A 17619-nucleotide genomic window follows, 5' to 3' on the forward strand; every position below is an offset into this window, starting at 1 on the left:
CACAGAATTCCTTCTTTATCCCACTGGTATCCTATAACGGGGTAAAAAAAAATAAAATAAAAAAAATCCCAGAATGCATACAGATGGGTGATGGAACAATACAGCACAGGATGTCTAAGGAAAATGCAGTGCCCTTGTTCCAAAACTATTTCTGTGGTGCATGGCCACAGCGATACACAGTAAAAATAGCTTATTTGTGGTATTCTGGTACAGGGTAGCTGTACTGCTCACACGACAACAGATGCCCAATAGTTAACACAGATACACAAAACCTTCAGGAAATTTCTTGTGCCTTTATTTTCCTCTTGTAGCCTACAAGTGTTTTCCATTGAAGTGAAGTTACTTCTATCCTACTTGTAGTGAACTGAGCCCAGGCAGCATAGAGTTTGCTCTGGCTCTGTGTTATAGCAATTCTTTCATCTAAAGTCATGTGCTGTTACTTTCTGATTTATGTACAATATATTAAATTATTTACAAACAAAAGACCCATCGAGCTGGAACTCCCTTTCTCTTCAGTTGTTTGGTATCAGGCACATAGCCCACATTATTTGAGTGTCAAAATATTAAAAAAGGAGGCAGCCTTTTGGATTCAACCGAAGAAGTTCTATAGTTTCCTTCCCATGATCTAATTTGTTTTTTTAATTAGGGTAATAAAGTTTATATTGCCTTTAATCACAGCATACTCACTATGTAATTACTCCATAAATACATGCATAAGAATTGCTTGTATGTGCGGAGGTGGAGGAGCGAGAGGGTGGATGCAATTACGTATATAGGGAAACGTAATGATTAATTATCTGGAGTACATAATCTTACCAAGAGGTTTGATAAAAGTGCAAGCACAACTGTCTCTTCTCTGTGTTAATTATTTGCAGCAGGGCTTGATCCAGCTGTTCTTACCCAGGAAAAATCCCACGTAAATCTATCTGAAGGAAATGCCACTAACTGAAATCAAGGGGAGCTTTGCCCGAATCATGATAAACCCCAGTCCAGATACTATGTCTCAGATTCTAATCTCACCTACTTCATAATACATCCTGAATAGCTGTCTTGGCTTTACTGGACTTACAACAGCAAGCCGTCTCAGAATCTGGCCAGTAAGTATGAAAAAGGTATGGTCACAGACATTATTATCCTCTGCTACCATTGGAAGGCCATCATAGATGAGAGAAAGAAAGGAAACCTTAAATAAAGATGTGTGTTTAGGGCCAGCCACTGAAAAAGCATGGGATCAAATTTTCAAACCCTTCCCGTTTCAATGAGCCTGGCACCCAACACACAATACGGGGCATATTGCCACCTCTTCCCCCAAAAGGTGCTTTAGATTAGAGGGGCAGGCAGTTATTTTGGGTAGAGGGCCACTTACTGAGTTTTGGCAAGCCATCGAGGGCCATGACATGACAGGCAGCCCAGGGCAGATAAATATTAATCTTCTAAATTTTTTAGGGGCCCCACTGGCCAGATAGAATGGCCTGGCAGGCCTCATCTGGCCCATGGCCACATTTTGCCCACCGCTGGATTAGAAAGTGCAATCATAAAAGAAATTCCAACCAACCTGACTTAGTCATGAATTCAGCAACAGCCAACAAGAGTTGCCACAATGTAAATTAAACGGTCCTCATTCATTCTCTCATGCCCCATTGATACACTACACTGACTAACACAGGCAACATAATCTGTTCTCTCCTGTTTATCTAGGTCGCGCACAAATTCTTAAGGATGATCAAAGAGATAAGGATAAACATGGAAACTAACTGGGAATTGTTTGGGAGGGTGAGAGTGGAGGAAAGATTCTTTTTTATTTTTTTAATACAAGATTCTACCCAAATTCTAGTTCCTAGACGGCAAGGAGCATTGATAATATTTGATGTTGTGTAACTGTGTGCAGGCACACTTCTCTATGGAGATCTTTCTTTAACAACCAAAGTTTTTCTGTTTGTGTGTTGGAAGAAAAATAGCCTCAATTCCCAGGTAACCTATGAGGAGAACCACAACTTAACAGATTGTGACAAGAACAGAGGAATTAATTTCATTTCCCTTTCCCATCACAATCTTCACTTGATTCCTCATTTTCATGACCGATTGTAACAAGCACTGGACCTGGCAGGTGGATGTATAGCCCCAACCATGATAGGGAGAATAGGAAATGGGTCCCAACTGAGCTCACTCTTCTTACTGATTTCAGATGCATAACTGCAGATGTACCAAATGGTCTGGAGCCCCCTAAACGACTCTTGTCAAAGAGGTTCTTCTGCTCTTCTTTCTACTAAACTGCACAAACCTACTGACCCTTCCCTCCACAGCTGGAACTGTCTCTACTCAGGGCAAATGATCAGCTACACAATACTGTCTATCATTTCCCTTACATTTGTTCTCAAGTATTTTGTTCTTTCAGTTATTAGGCCTTTAAGGTCATTTTATAAATTACCTGAAAAAATTAAAAGATGCATTTAAAAGAACACCCCTTAGGATGACTGCAGTGGTAAGGACTGGGCATAACATGAGAACACCTCACTTTTTTCCATACTCATCTCCTTATTCAGTTGAAGGGCTTTATCTCTCTAAACTTTTGCTCTTCCCTTTGTGTTATAGCAAAGCCTTGTTCCATATCATTTCCCTTTAATACAGCGTGCTCATATTGACATTATTTTCACACAACAAATACAGCCCTGGGCAGAATGCCAGAGTGGCACTGCTTGCACAGCTCTAAAAAATGCCCCTGATGACATATCAGCCCCTTCCTCCCAAATTCTGCAAAAGTCTAGCATGTCACAGCTGAAGAAAGCAAGCGTAAAAATAGCAAAATCCAAGAATGACTTTTCTAAATAAGTCTGGATTTCAACAAGAGTTTAAATTAAAGATAGCTTTAGGTGCTTTGTGGCATTGCGGCTATAAAGTTGAAAAATCAGGATGAAACTAATCAATTGCGTTCCATGCACCCATACCCCAAGCCTGCCATCCATATGAGGCTGTTATTATTTGCCTAGTTTAACTGAATTCAGTACACATTTTACAGAAGTTTGTCTCATTTGATTATAGTTATCCCATTTTGTTATTTATGATAATCCGTTTTTCTCAAGACAGTATCTTACAAGGCACACACTGTTTCCACAGAAGGTTGCTTCAAAATGTTTTATATATCTGCGTCACAGCCTTGGTTATATCTGCCGAAGGTACATTAATCCTTATATATTTTTTAAATTGTGTACGAACAGGAACATCTCACATCTATGCCAAGCCGCACTGCAGTATAGCTCTACCTTTATCACTTGTTATATCTCTTGTACTAGAAAATAGACAGGATTTTATAGTCCAGTGGGTTTTTTTGTGATTCTCTGATGCACACTCCTTGTGTTATGTCTAATGTCTCTTTAAATGTTTCCTCTTTCTCAACAATACTTCACAGTGAGTCAATAAAAGTAATAGTAAGATGCATCAATTGCTATTAAATATTTGAGATCAGGTGGTTCCCCCTTTTCTTGCAGATGTTAAAAAACTCATTTGTCTTAATGATATCTCCAGCATTCAAAGTGATCTTAATAGGTGAAATCTAATTTATCTGTCCTAACTCCTGTCTGGACAAATTATCTCAATTGCAGTAAATTCATTTCTTAAATTACAGTATTATTAGATGCAGATGAGTTCAAGAAAGTTGATTGCGTTGGACAGAAGACAAAACACTTGGGTTTTAATCCTCATTAATTGCTGTAACCTGGGGCACGGCATCTAACCTCTTTGTAACTCAGTTACCCCATCTGTAAAATGCAGGTATTTGCATATTCATCTTTCATAGAATTATAGAAAAAAGGGCTTGAAGGGATATTAGCAGGTTGTCTAATCCACAGCTTCTGCTCCAGGTAGGCTATCCCTATACATCCCAACCAGCACACATTTTCATTCACTCACAGTGCATATCTGCCACTCAAACCTACTAGCAGTCTAGACAAAACTGCTCTAAATTAAGTTAATACACAAAGTTAACTGCTCTAAATTAATCTGCATCATCACAGAACCTCACAAGAGAGGCGAGAGACTCTTCAACAGCCAAATCCTACCCACCCAGAGGAATTTTTCATCTGTTGACTCCTCTGTGAAATCCTATGAAATACAAACTTTCATTTCTACCCAGGAGAACTTTTACAATCTTTTCACCAATGCCTGCTGAAGGGTATCTGTGCCCAAAAGCTTGCAATTAAAGACATTTTTATCGTCTCTACTATGAGCCCAGATTGCTTTTTCCTCTAGACCAATATGGCTACAACCTGGATACCCAAGTTAAAAGAGACTGAAAACAATGCAACTATTCACATGCATCACATTAACCACATGCTTCAGTAGCTGGCCAGACTGCGGCCAAGCTTACCAACCTCATCCAAAGTGTTCTCACCCATGAGCAGCACATGATTTTAAGAAGGATAGCAAATCAGTCAAATACAAGTTATTTTTTACTTCAACAGTCAAAGACACTTCACCATGAGGGCCGTCTTTGGTCATATTTCAGGTCTCTAGCCCCAGCAGTAACAGCTGCAGAACTTTTCCAAAATAAAGATAAGAGTTGTTTATAGTAGGCAATATATATATTTTCCCTTATTATCCTTGCACTCAAAAATGACAGAAGCCACTATTACCCAGACTTAAAAAAAATATTACCTGGAGGCAGAGACTGAATTTAAAATTTTTAGTTCTAACAATGAAAGTTTTGGGATGTTGCAAGTGAATGAAAATAGACTGTTGGAATGGAAACCGGTAAGCAGCATTTACTAAAGCAGTCACTTCATCCCACTTCAAACCTAAGGCAGTAACTAAAAACAACACTGAGGTTCCAATAAACATAACTAACACCCTTATTTTATTGGATTATCAAGTTTCCCCGTCTCCCTCAGTAAGAGCATAGGTGGCTAATTCTGTATCAGCAGATACTGTATATGGAATCATTCTTCCAGGGGGTTTTGGTCTGGGTTTTTTTGCCACAGAACATGAAGTTAGTGAAGTTCAATCTCCAAATATTAATAACTGAAACCTTAGTGAAAGCTCCTTTAATTAGGAATCATTAAGCATTTTAAATAATTGAGAGGAAATTGTCTGCCTTTGATAAAACTCTCATAGGCAGAGACCATATAGTATTACTTCAGTTATTTTAATGTAGTCATAAAAACAGATTCTGTGCGTCTTCCAAGACCCATTCTTTGTTTGATGCTTCTTTCCTAAAGTACAGTATCTCATTGGTTCTTTTCAGAACATGTATTAATGACAGTAACCAGAATACAAGGAGTTGTAATTACATTATCAATGGTATACATTAATGTGATTAGTGATAAACGAATTCAATTAAAAGTTCAATAAGCACAATGAACATCCAGGGTGCTGTATAAATAAATTGTTGATGATGATAACACCGCTGGATTTATAATGGCCTCTTGTGCCGATTGTATATAATCTTCTGACAATTCACAAGGCTCCATCCAGCTCATGGGAGATCCTTGTAGGGTCTGGCTGCTTGCCCTCTATCCTCCTCTGTAAATGGGGCTAACCTTACTTCCCTCACACAAGGCATGTCTACATGAAACGCTAACTGCACAGTAACCGAATAACACTGCATAATAGCACGTCACAGCACCAACAGTGCTAATACACTGCTGCACAGTATTATTAGGCTACTGTGCAGTAGTGTCACTAAAAAGGTGTTTGCCAGTGCTACTGTGCAGTAACTGGTTAACTGCATATTTATTTAGTACATTATACAAGTACTAAATTAAAATATGCAGTAACCACTGCACATTAATGAACGTGTAGACATGCCCACAGGGGAGAAGTCACCAATAAATACTTGCAGACTTCCTTTCCTTAATTCCCACCAGTGAGTGCTCCTACAGGAGGTGACATTGATCAGGTCCTGGCTATTGTGTGTTAGTTACTAAATACAATAGCCATGTCCATGTATGTGTAGTAAAATGTTGGCAACCAAAGCAAACAAAGGGTATCCTTTTCCACCTGTGCCGGGTTAGTGTGAAACACTGTCATTCTGATGTATTTCAGCAAGTGAGAAACACAGTCACATCTCAAAACATACTACAAGGTTTTAAAAGGATTGTTAACCCCATTTTCTTTGTGAGGGGTATGGGCAGGCTGAGTGACTTGACCACAGTCATACTAAGATTAGCTTTGACAATGATTTGCTGTTGCTCTGCACATGATACAAGCATTTAAACTTGTGAAATGCCACCAGATGAGAAAAGGAGCAACTTACGGTAACTTTGCATTCACCTTGCACAGGCTAAAATGGCTATAAGGTTCAGAGCAACTTCAAATCCAGCCCAGTGTCTCAATTCCCATCCTGGGCCAGGTGCTCAGCTGATGTAAACTAGTACATCTCTACTGACATCAGTGGAACAGTGCTGATTTCTGTGAGTTAAAATTGTGGCCCCCTGGCCAGATCCAGACATGCAGGCATATGCAGTTTGTGGCACCACAAACCTCTTTGGGGCACCACATACTGCATGCCCAGAATGTTAAAAACATGCCCCTCACTGCAAATTTGCAGTGTGGAGGTGAAATTTGCTACTGAGAAATTCTGGTAGCAAAAAACATACACTGCACCAAAAAGAGTGGTTCACATGCCCCAGAAGCAGGCACAGAGGCTCAGGCCTCCCAAGAGACAATCTGGCTGCTGGCCAGAGCATCTCCCCTAGCTCCTCCAGCATGCTGGGAGTGGGAGGAGTGGGCAAATGGTAGTTTTCCTGAAGCAGGGTATTTTGCCCACATGCAGGGCCATGTACAGTGGTAAAAAGTAGTGGCACAATTTGCTTCCCCACTGCAAGCACCCACCCCTACATGTGGGGATGCACCCTATGGCTGCATCCAAACATTTGGTTCCATGCCACATGTCCTCTGGCACATCCAGGTTACCCTGGACTGGGTAGGGGAGGCTTGGGCCAGCAACTGAGCTGGCCTTAGCAGCCTTACCTGGCATCCTGAGGGCTGGAGAAGCTGCAGCTACATTGCTTATGCAACTGGGAGCCTGCCAGCAGCTGAAGTGTGGCTCCATCTGGCCAGGCTCCAGTTTTGTGGGGCACACACTGCCTCCACATGCACCACCCTGCTTTTTTTCCTGCATCTTTTTTTTTTACTCTAGGATCTTCTGGAGTCTACCCAAGGTAGCAGCATGGGGGATGCCTAAATGTGTGGTGTGTGGCACCACAGACAGGCCTGCAGCACCACATACTAGACAGCGCACGTTTGGACATAGCCCATGTGTTCAAATCAATAAAACAAAAAGCCTGTGGTGCATTCCAATCTGCTGTATTGTTGTAGTGTGTTATTGGAACATGACAGATGTGAATCTTAACCTGGATAAAGTGTAGAACGTGAATTGAATATACAATAATATGGAACACAAATATGCCCCATGTTCCATTGTTGAGCCAACATAACCCAATTAGAATATATATGAAATGAATTTGTTTTCAGGCACTAAAAGCAATTGCTTTTAATCCAGAAAATGTGAAAGAAATCTACTGCTACCCACTCTGGAAAATTTTTACTTGGTCTAGTTTTTGAGTAAGTAAAGAGTTCTAACACAACAGGGCAAAAGAAAAATTGTTATAATAGAAAAATCTACTCTTCAAGAAAGGGAAGCCAATAAAAATAATGGATTGGTAATATTGGTCCAATCTTTGATTGCTTCCTTATAGAAAAAAAAAAGTATTTTTCTTTTAAAAGACATCCAGTGCACTAATCTTTCTACAACCTTTCCTGAAGTCACTGGCAGATTCCTGCAAAGTCCATTTAAGTCACTGGTAAGACTTTAAAACTCCCACCTACTCTGGACTTCAGAGCAGGCAGACATTGCAATTAAAAGCTTGCCAGTTTCTAGATTGAAAATTGGCCTGCTGGCAATCAAATAATTTCAAAATAGTGAATTTCAATATTGCCATGCACGTTTTCAGGCAAAACAAACAACTGGATCAAATACAGAAGCAAATATAAAGTATTTGTAAGAGGAAATATTTTTTACTTCCTATAAAAGTAAGTACTAAAGATCAGAAGATCTTATGATAATTATCAATATGAGGATGATTTTACTAGTGAGGTGATGCAGTGTTAGTATAAACCAAGACCCTGATTCACTCTTAATTCACATTGACCCTGATTCACATCTCTCTACAGCGCTTGTAGTCATTTACCTCAGTGTAAAAGGGTGAAGAATGACACCAGTCATAATGATAGTATTTAAAACTTACTTTTATTGCCATGACTATACAAAAGGTGCAAGGCAAGGGTGAATCAGGCTTTCTGGGGCTACTACCCGTGTTGAGCCTTGAGGCATAAGCAGCACAACTAGTTCAAGACCCATGCATGGCTGGCCTGAGAAAACTCTCACTAATGGCTCTGTAGGTATGTGTCCTACTGAGACAGTAGCAGGAACATGAATGAATATCATCATTTTCAAAAACTCCCCCCAAAACTGAGCACAGCTGAAGTGGGAAAATGAGGACAAAGAGGCTTTATTCCCCAGCTTAGGGCCTACATAATTTTTTGCCATGTAAAACCTATGCTAATTCAGAGGTAGTACTGAGAGCATGTTACAAAGAGGCAGCAATTACTCCAAAGCAAGCATTATATACCTAAGAAATTCAGAGGTAGGGTTAAATGTAAAAGGATCCCAGATGTACAGTTAGAGCCTTGACTCTGTGCAATCATGGCTCTACACCCTCTCCCTTTCTGGCCACATAACAGGAGCAGAAGCCAAAGCATTAAGTCCCTGAAGAAGGTAAGGATCCCCCCTGCTTCCTCTCCCCTCCCCTCCCCTCTTGCTCCTCACCCACTGTCCTGGGACAGAAGGGAGCTCCTGTCCCATTTCAGCTGGGCTGCTTGGAGCTGGGCTTAGTCAGGGACAGCAGCAGTAATGGGTGTGTGGGTTCCCCCTCCCCTCCCCCCCTTGGTATTCCCTGCCAGCCTAGAAACAGACATGGGGACAGGGACCCATCTTCCCATTACCTCTACTACTGCCACTGTCCCAGACTGAGTCTGTCCCTGTACCACCCAGCTGAAATGGCTCTGGAGTTCCCCTTGCCTCTAGAAGAGTAGGGATAGTAGCAGCAGCAGGTGAAGGGGAGGGAAGGGGATATGTCTCTGAGTAGGGAGAGGACAGGTCTGATTAAGGGAAGGGATCTCTTACCCATTTTGGGGACTTAAAGTCCCCAAGTGATGCTCCTGCAACACAGTCTGCCCAATGTACTGGTGGCAAGAGGAAGGAGGCTAGAAGCTGGGGATGCAGCCATCCCTGCAGCATCAGTCATTGCACCTATGCCCCCCTTTGCAAAATCCTGGATCCACTTCAGCATGCAATAACCACACACTGATGATGATTAATAAATAAGTACTCACAGTTGCAGATCAAATTCACTTTTAATGAATTTAAAAAGAATCAAAAAAAACATTTCTTTCATGATCTCTTCAAATAATTAAAGGGTAATTACAGAGAGAATGGAGATAGGCTTTTGTCTGTGGCCACAAGAAGCAGAACTAGAAGCAACAACCTCAAGCTGTGGCAAGGGAAATTCAGGTTGGAGATTAGAAAGAACTCTTTATTATAATAATGTGCAAATTGAAACAAGGCTACCTACAGAAACTGTAAAATCTCCATCCTTGGAAGTCTTTAAGAGCAGGTTAGACAGACACTTGGCTTGAATGGGATGATACTACCTTGAGCAGGGAGTAGGACTAGATGACTTTGTAAGGTCCCTTCCAGCCCTACTTTCCCACAACATCATTCACAGGAATGACAGCACAGAGATGTGCCTCCATCCCCACCTATTCTTTCAGGATCAGCAATTAGCTACCAAGTTGGAAATGTAATCTTTTTCAATTTTTAGCATTTTTAATTAAAAACAAATAATATTTGGATTCCTCAGAGCAGCTTCCATGTTCAAAAATAAGAAGTGACTGACAATGCTTTACACCTTGTTTTAATCTTGCTATTTCACCTAAATCATACAAAAGTCAACTTTCATGTGAAAAATGTTCGCCCCTAGATAAAACAAAGCACAGCATCCATAATCTTAATTAAAAAAATAAACTGTGTGCATGTACAAGCATTAAGTAGAGGTGTGTAATAAAGATAAGAGAAGAAACTTATTAAGGCAGGAGGTGGATGGATTTCATAGACATCTTTAGATTTCATAGTCATAGACATCATCAGGGCTGGAAGGGACCTCGGGAGATCATCGAGTCCAGCCCCCTGCCCAAAGGGCAGGAAGTCAGCTGGGGTCATAGGATCCCAGCAAGATAAGCATCCAATTTACTCTTGAAGGTGTTCAATGTAGGTGCTCGAACCACCTCCGCTGGCAAACTGTTCCAGACCTTGGGGGCTCGGACAGTAAAGAAATTCTTCCTTATGTCCAGCCTGAAACGGTCTTGCAGGAGTTTGTGACCGTTCCACTTCGTCATCCCTTGGGGCGCTCTGGTGAACAGACGTTCCCCCAGATCCTGGTGGTCACCCCTGATAAACTTATAGGCGGCCATCAGATCACCCCTGAGCCTGCGCTTTTCCAGGCTAAAGAGACCCATGGCTCTCAGCCTGTCATCGTAAGGTCTGTTTTCCTGACCTCTGATCATGCACGTGGCTCTCCTCTGCACTCTCTCAAGCTTCTCCACATCCTTTTTGAATTGTGGAGCCCAAAACTGGACGCAGTACTCCAGCTGCGGCCTCACCAAGGCCAAGTACAAGGGGAGAATGACATCCCGGGGTGTGGGCAAGAAGAGGGAAAATGAGACAAGTTATTTTCTCCAGCTCACCAACCACTCCCCTCAGCACTTTGAGGCCATCCAGTGCTTTCTGTACGTCAAAACTGAACTGGACACAGTTCAGCGCTCCAAAAGGAAATTCAATGTTATGTCCAGAGTTGAAGGTTCCTGTTGCATAAATGGTTGAGCCTTCAAGAAGCTATTTCCTTGTAAGCCTTCTCGTCTTACATGTTTCTCAGAACTTCAGACCGTTAAAGTACCATCTACAGGAGCCCTAACTGTCAACAGATTTCTCTCTTATGCGGTACTCCCATAACAGCAAGAAACAGAGCCTTCAGGCTTCTGAATGACAGGAGAAGAAATCAAAAAAAACACCCAAGGGCCATATGGAAAAGAAGGCAGCAAAAGACACATGTTCAAACCAGAAATAAAAGATGTTAGACACCTTCTTCCTTGGCTTCTGCTCCTCTCTTCCATGAACTGCATGGAAGTATACGTTATTCAAACTTAGCAAAATATTATTTTATTGGTTTTATTTTTTAAATTAGGGAGCCCAACTACAGCAAGCCACAAACAATGGCAGGGTGTGCTCTATGAGGTTAGCTGTGAGCCTGAGGCAGCCAAGAACAATGCCTGAAAGTGTTTTCAAGACATGCACACACAAAAAAAGTCCAGCTTTTCCACAGATGCGGAGGATCTCCAGGCACTGAAAGGAGCACAGGATAAGGCTGCACTGCTGAGATGATTCATGCAACAAATTCTGTAGCTCTGCAGCTGACAGAAAAATAATCTTTTCTCCCCCCTTCTACCAGCCCCCTCCCCCAAAGTCCCTGCACACCTGTCAAGCACCATCTCCACCCTGGGTGTGGGAATTTGGTCTAAGAGTTCAGCATTCATAGGGCACATCTACATGTGTGCTTTAAATCATTACATAAAAATCATGGCATTAAGCTAATGTGCAGTAAAATAGTTTACTGCACGTTAAGCATCACTAAAGAAGCATGCCAATGCACTACTGCACAGTGGCATAACCTAATGCACATTAATTTAGTACCTCATATTGGAAGTACTAAATTTAATGCAGATTAGAAAAGGTGCATTATGCATGTGTAGACATGCCCTCAGATGCCAGTTCTGTTGACCTCCAATTAGTAAATGAGCATACCTGCATATGTGCAAGTCACTTCCATGTAGCTCTATATTTCTGATTTTTAAGGACATGTGAAATTAGTCCTAGCGAAAGGCAGGACTATATGGTATGAAGTGTCCTAGTGATACATTCAATGCCAGACTCTTTCTAACAACACAGTTAATCATGCTGCTTTTTACTTCTATACCTGTTAAGGACAGTTAAAGGAACCAGTCTTGAGGGTAAAAAGGCAAACTGGACTGTAGGGTTGTCTACTGTGCTATGACAACTTGAAGCAACTGCTTGAACTACTTCAAAAACGTTCGTGTTCATTTTGTTTCATCACAGTGGGGAATAAAGTCTTGCTGCACTAAAAGAAGAGATTACAGGGGATCACAGCCATGGTAATAAGCAGTAGTTTATGGAGGAAAAAATGATTACTTTATAGCGTTTCTGTGGAACCTTTCCGTCTCTGAGTCATGCTACAAACTCCCAATTAGAGCTTCACTGGGGACAGATGGTACAGCTTTCAAGACCTGACTTAATAATAAAATGACCCTCAACTAGGAAATAAGCTTCTCATAAACTCTTATTTCCATAATATTTGAAGTTACTACTTTGCAGACCTCTCAGGATTGCCAGATGAAAACCGAGCATGAGATCTGGTATCTATATTCCAGATTCACTTTTAATCGCTTACACTGTTATTAAGAAAAAAAGTTGCTTGCCACGTTTCAGCTTTTTCCTATTGTCATTAAGACCAGCATCTATCTATTAGCTGCAGGGAGCCCCCTGGGGTAGTATTAGTATAGTTCATTCAAGGAGTCCCAACTGCTCAACAGCACATGTGCCAGTGATTGCAAGATGATGGTATTGCCCTTAATGTTGCCCTTCCACTAAGCTTCACTAAACAAAGCCAAATAGGAAAATGACTTCTCAGTTCTGACTTGAACAATGCAGAAAAAAAAAAAAAAATGAATGTAGTGCACTCCTAATTTTGTACAAAGCTTTAAGAAGCAGCCCCTCCGTGTTCCAGCTGGGCTGAATTTGCTTTCTGGGTAGTGACCTGGCAAGGATCACCTGAAGCTGGGCTGCCAATGAAGTAGTCATTGGCAGCCTGGCATCAAAAATGCTCTTCCAGCTAGCCATTACATACTATGCCGTACAGTTAGGTAGCTATGAACCACTGCTATATTTTCCAAGTAAAAGGTCTAAAAGATACAGGCTGTAGCTCTTCAGTGCATTCTTGGCAGGTGAAGGTAGCTCCTTAAGCAAATCAAAACTGCCAAAATATAGCACCATATTCTACTCTCAGAAAAACTCCACTGACTTTAGAGAAGCAACACAGAATCTATATTGGATGCTCTGAATAATTGTATTTACTCTTGAAGAATAGAAAGTAGCAGGGTGGTCACATTGCATCTTTCACAACGGTGCTTTCTGCACATGGAACCATAACAGTGCACAAAAGGGCTAACCCCAATCTCAGTGAGGTCTGGTCCATGTTAAAAATATAACTGCATTTAGTTAACTGAACTCAGTTAAAACAAACCAACTTGATCCGGTTTAATTCTGTAGCTTATTAGCCAATTGTACTGCAGCAGCACTTGAGTCTTATCCATGGACTGCATCTCAGCTGTGCTAGAGGCAATATAAATACATTTCAGTAAGGCTACCCCTCTCCTAAAGAGCTTACAGTATGAGTCATTTACTGATGGGGATTAGCAGGAGAGAGTGAATGCTGCAGAGAAGAAACTAAAAGGAGCAAATAATAAGATAAAGGAAGAGAAGCAGGAGGTGGAGAGCTGAAGCAGGGTATGGAAAGGATGGAGTCTGGGAAGAGAGTGATACAAACAGAGAAATCCGGAGAGCCAGGTAAAGAAGATGGTCTGTTCTGTTCCTGGGGACCACAAGGGGCTGGCTGCACCAAGAAGTAACCCGGGACAAAAGGGAGTCCCTTCCCATTGGATTCAGTAAGGGCTCCCTCCTTTGCCTCAGCCCCTACCCCCGAGAACTGTTGTGTCCTTCTAGCTGCTAATGGAAACTCTACCCCAGGGCAGCTTGTATACAAGCGCACAGAGATTCACACAAGGTACCCACTCATATGAATAAGGCAACCGGGCCTCGCTTCAACAGGTGGGGAATGAAGGAAGACAGCTGCTCTTTGGTTCTTTTACAAGAAGCTTGGGAGAAACTCCAATACCATAGCAATTAAAAAATAAGTAGCTAGGTAAATGCTTTTGTGTCCTAATGAACTAGTTGTGCTGGAGGGATATTCCATTTTTCTCTTTGCTGCTGCTCAGTTGCCGACTGAGTGTTGAGGTTGGTATTGATGGTGATAAATGCAAATGGAAGTTGTGATCTAGCGTGTTTATTTAATAGAAACTACTGAGAGAAATAAAAAGAAATGGTTATAAATTAAATGCTCCCGTCTCTTCAGGCATTAAGTTGGGTAGTTTAATTTATTTTAGCAATAGAGGAGAGAAGAAGTATAACAAAAGGTGTATTTGGGTAGGATTTCATTTAGAAGAAGCCTACATTTAAGAAAAATTAAAAGAAAGAAAGAACAAACTCAGAGTTAAATGCTGTTAACTAAAATTAGCAGGTAAAATTTGATAGAGTTCATAAGAGGCTCACAAGAACTATATGGAGGTCCCCACAGGACTCTAGATTAACCTTCAGTTCAAATATATACCCTGCAACCTGTCTCAGTCCCTAGCAATTCCCTGACTAGCCCAGAATCAAAGTCTGAAAATTTGGGGCAAGATCAGATGCAGATATTAAGTTAGTGGCTTGATTCCATTTCTACTGCACGTGTAACTTAAATCAATACCTCCAGTCTCCACACTTGAAAGACTACATACTATACAGCAACACACCATCTAGAAAAAATAGTGTTGAAAATGGAACTTAAAGCAACTGGTTCTGAAATTATATATTGCATTCAAAATCTGCTTCTGGTTTTGAAAAGTTACTGTGTGAAATTGGCTCCTTTGGCTCTCTACCACTGCTTCGAATTTTATCTCCCAACTTTACTGGCAATAAGAGTTCTTATTTCTCTTTCACCTTGCACATCCTGCTGAGCCCAGAGCAGTTATGAAAGAATGACTGGATTCATTTTGGCACATGCACCACCATTACAACTGGAAACTAAGAGCATAACATTCAAAGACAACAGGGTTACATAGGTGTGACTGAAGGCAGAATTAAAACTGTGCAGAAGTTATTACAAAACACAACCCTATGCATGATTAGCCTGGATTTGAGTTTGCATGACAAATGGAAACATTCAGCTCTGCTTTGCCAAAGCAGCCATTCAGTTCACAAATCTTTTGAGCAAACCTGGGCTGATTTTATGCTTCTATGTCCATGCTAGCAGCATGCTCAGATCCACAAGGTTCTGAAATGAAGCCAGGTGAACATTGCATGATTACCACCGAATGTCAGTTTGACCTCTGAAATCAAAAGGAGTGTGGCATACAGGTCTTAACCCACACAGCTGGAACACCTCTGTTAACCAAGGCAGGTCCCATTGCTGGGGCATCTGCAATCTTGGACTCAGAGTAAAAATTAATGTTTCTCCATAGTGTTACCCAGGAGCACAACAAAATACCTTTCCATATGAATGACCTGTGGGAGGCAGCTGCTCCAGGCTACAATGATCTACACTGCATAATCCTGAAGGGGGCTCTGGAACAGCAGCAACACCATTTTATTGGAAACAGCCTCCATACAGCATGAGGGCAGACTCTAAGAAGTGCCCCCAACTAATAAGCAAATGTAAAACCATGGTGAATTATTGCTATGAACCTCAAACTGTGGAGTCTGGGAAAGTTACTTAGTATGTATAAATAAAAGTTGCTGATTCTGCAAGCAGTCACAAAGTCAGAAGTATTTGAGGGCACTGACACTTCACAGGCCTGGCCTGAAGTAATATAAAGAGTGCTGCCAATGCACATCTTTGCATTGTTTTAGGTGCCAAAGCCAGCAGCTGTTACAGAAACTCTACAGAATTATGGACTGTTACCAGCAAAAAAATTTTAAAAATTTAAAAGGCTTTAAGCACAGAAATATAATCCAGAGTCAATAAATTTACAAAATGAGAAGAAACAGGAGGTAAGCACTCAAGATGCAAGTATACTGATGAACATACATCCTGTGTTATACATGTCACTAAACTCCTACATATCACTGCATTACATGGGATTGCCAATCCTCACACTTGTATTGTAACTATTGTGGCAGAACTAATTAGCACACCCTGAGCCCCCTCCACGTCTCATGCATCAGCATCCCCATGTTTCAAAATGGAGGTGGGGGCACTTCAAGTGCTCAGAGGCAAGAGTGAATTTGATATTAGGATAGAGTAGGCTGAGTATGCAGCACTAGCAGTTGGAAACAATCTTTTCCCTCCTATGCCGAGCCAATAGACTTGTTCGGGGGGGTTTTATGGCACAACATTATGTCTTGTTTCAAGAGTTCCAGAAATGAATTGTGGATTGCTCCCCTATTTTTTCCCTTCCTCTTGACATGCATCTGTTAAGCAGTGTTCGTCAAAATACGTACTTTTATTTCTGCTTTCCCCCATTCTAATACAAGCTGAAAGATGGAGGTAGGGCTGTTACAGTAAAATGTCTCTTTAAAATAGAAAAACAAGCCAACGAACACCCCCTCTCTCATCCCCCACAATCAAGTGGACAATGACAAAAATCCATCAGTGTTTTCACTGGATAAAGGATGCCATCTGGTGGAAGAAAAACTATGCCAGCTCCTTAAATCTGAGAGGAACAAGAGGGGAAAACCCCTCTTTCTTAGGGGAAAAACCAGCTTGTCTTCCTACTAGATAGATGCCAGATCAATCAGATACAGCTGACCTTGTCTGCCTTAAAAGCTAAATACAGAGCTGAAGAATGAATGTTGGCACATCAGTAGATTTTGAACCTTGACAGCACAGAAGCTTTATTTAATTTGATCAGTTCACACAAGAGATTTTAAATTGCCCTCAGCAAAGACACATTGCCATTCTCTCATAGATTTTTGAAGGCTAATGTTATTTATGGGGTATAAGCTAACTGTATTTTATGAGTTCAAATGAAATGAAACAGAATCTCTTGTGACCAAATGCAGGATAAATACAAATGCCATCGCCTTACCCTTGAATTAGCCTTCACAAGGCTCATTACTGGTCTGCTGGATTATTCACAAAAAATTAAAAAAAAAAAATCCACCTCAAACCTTCTACTCTGAGAATTAAATAAACACAATATCATTTAAAATAAAACAATAACCCAATAAGGATTTCAGTTCGACCTGGCAATGGTCCTGTTACGCAGCTGTTTCATAAAAACAGGTTACAGAATTATAAGGAAAACATGTCTACCTTTTCATTGTGCTTCTTTGCCCTATAGAAATGTGGAGACGAGACAGTGAGGATTTCTTGATGAGACTTTTTTTTATTTTCTCTCAGTTTTCCTGGTATTATGTATAACTTGCAACTAACGTAGGAATCATGAAACATAGAAGCCAAAATCTATTTAAGAGTAGGGGTGGGGAGGGAATCAAAAGCACTATTGGATTTAGGAGTGTTCCTCTGAAAGCAAAAATAGATTATTTTTATTTCCCCCTTTCCTACATTCAGTTTAATAGAAGTCTTTCAAAAAAATCCCTTGACTGATCCTTTTAAACTGTATTTTCTGCCTCTGGGACAACATGTTGCTCTTAGAGCCAGATTCTTTTCCTGCTGA

This window comes from Crocodylus siamensis, chromosome 3 (genome assembly GCF_052110815.1).
Source record: "Crocodylus siamensis isolate JL-2025a chromosome 3, ASM5211081v1, whole genome shotgun sequence".
Classification (NCBI taxonomy): Eukaryota; Metazoa; Chordata; order Crocodylia; family Crocodylidae; genus Crocodylus; species Crocodylus siamensis.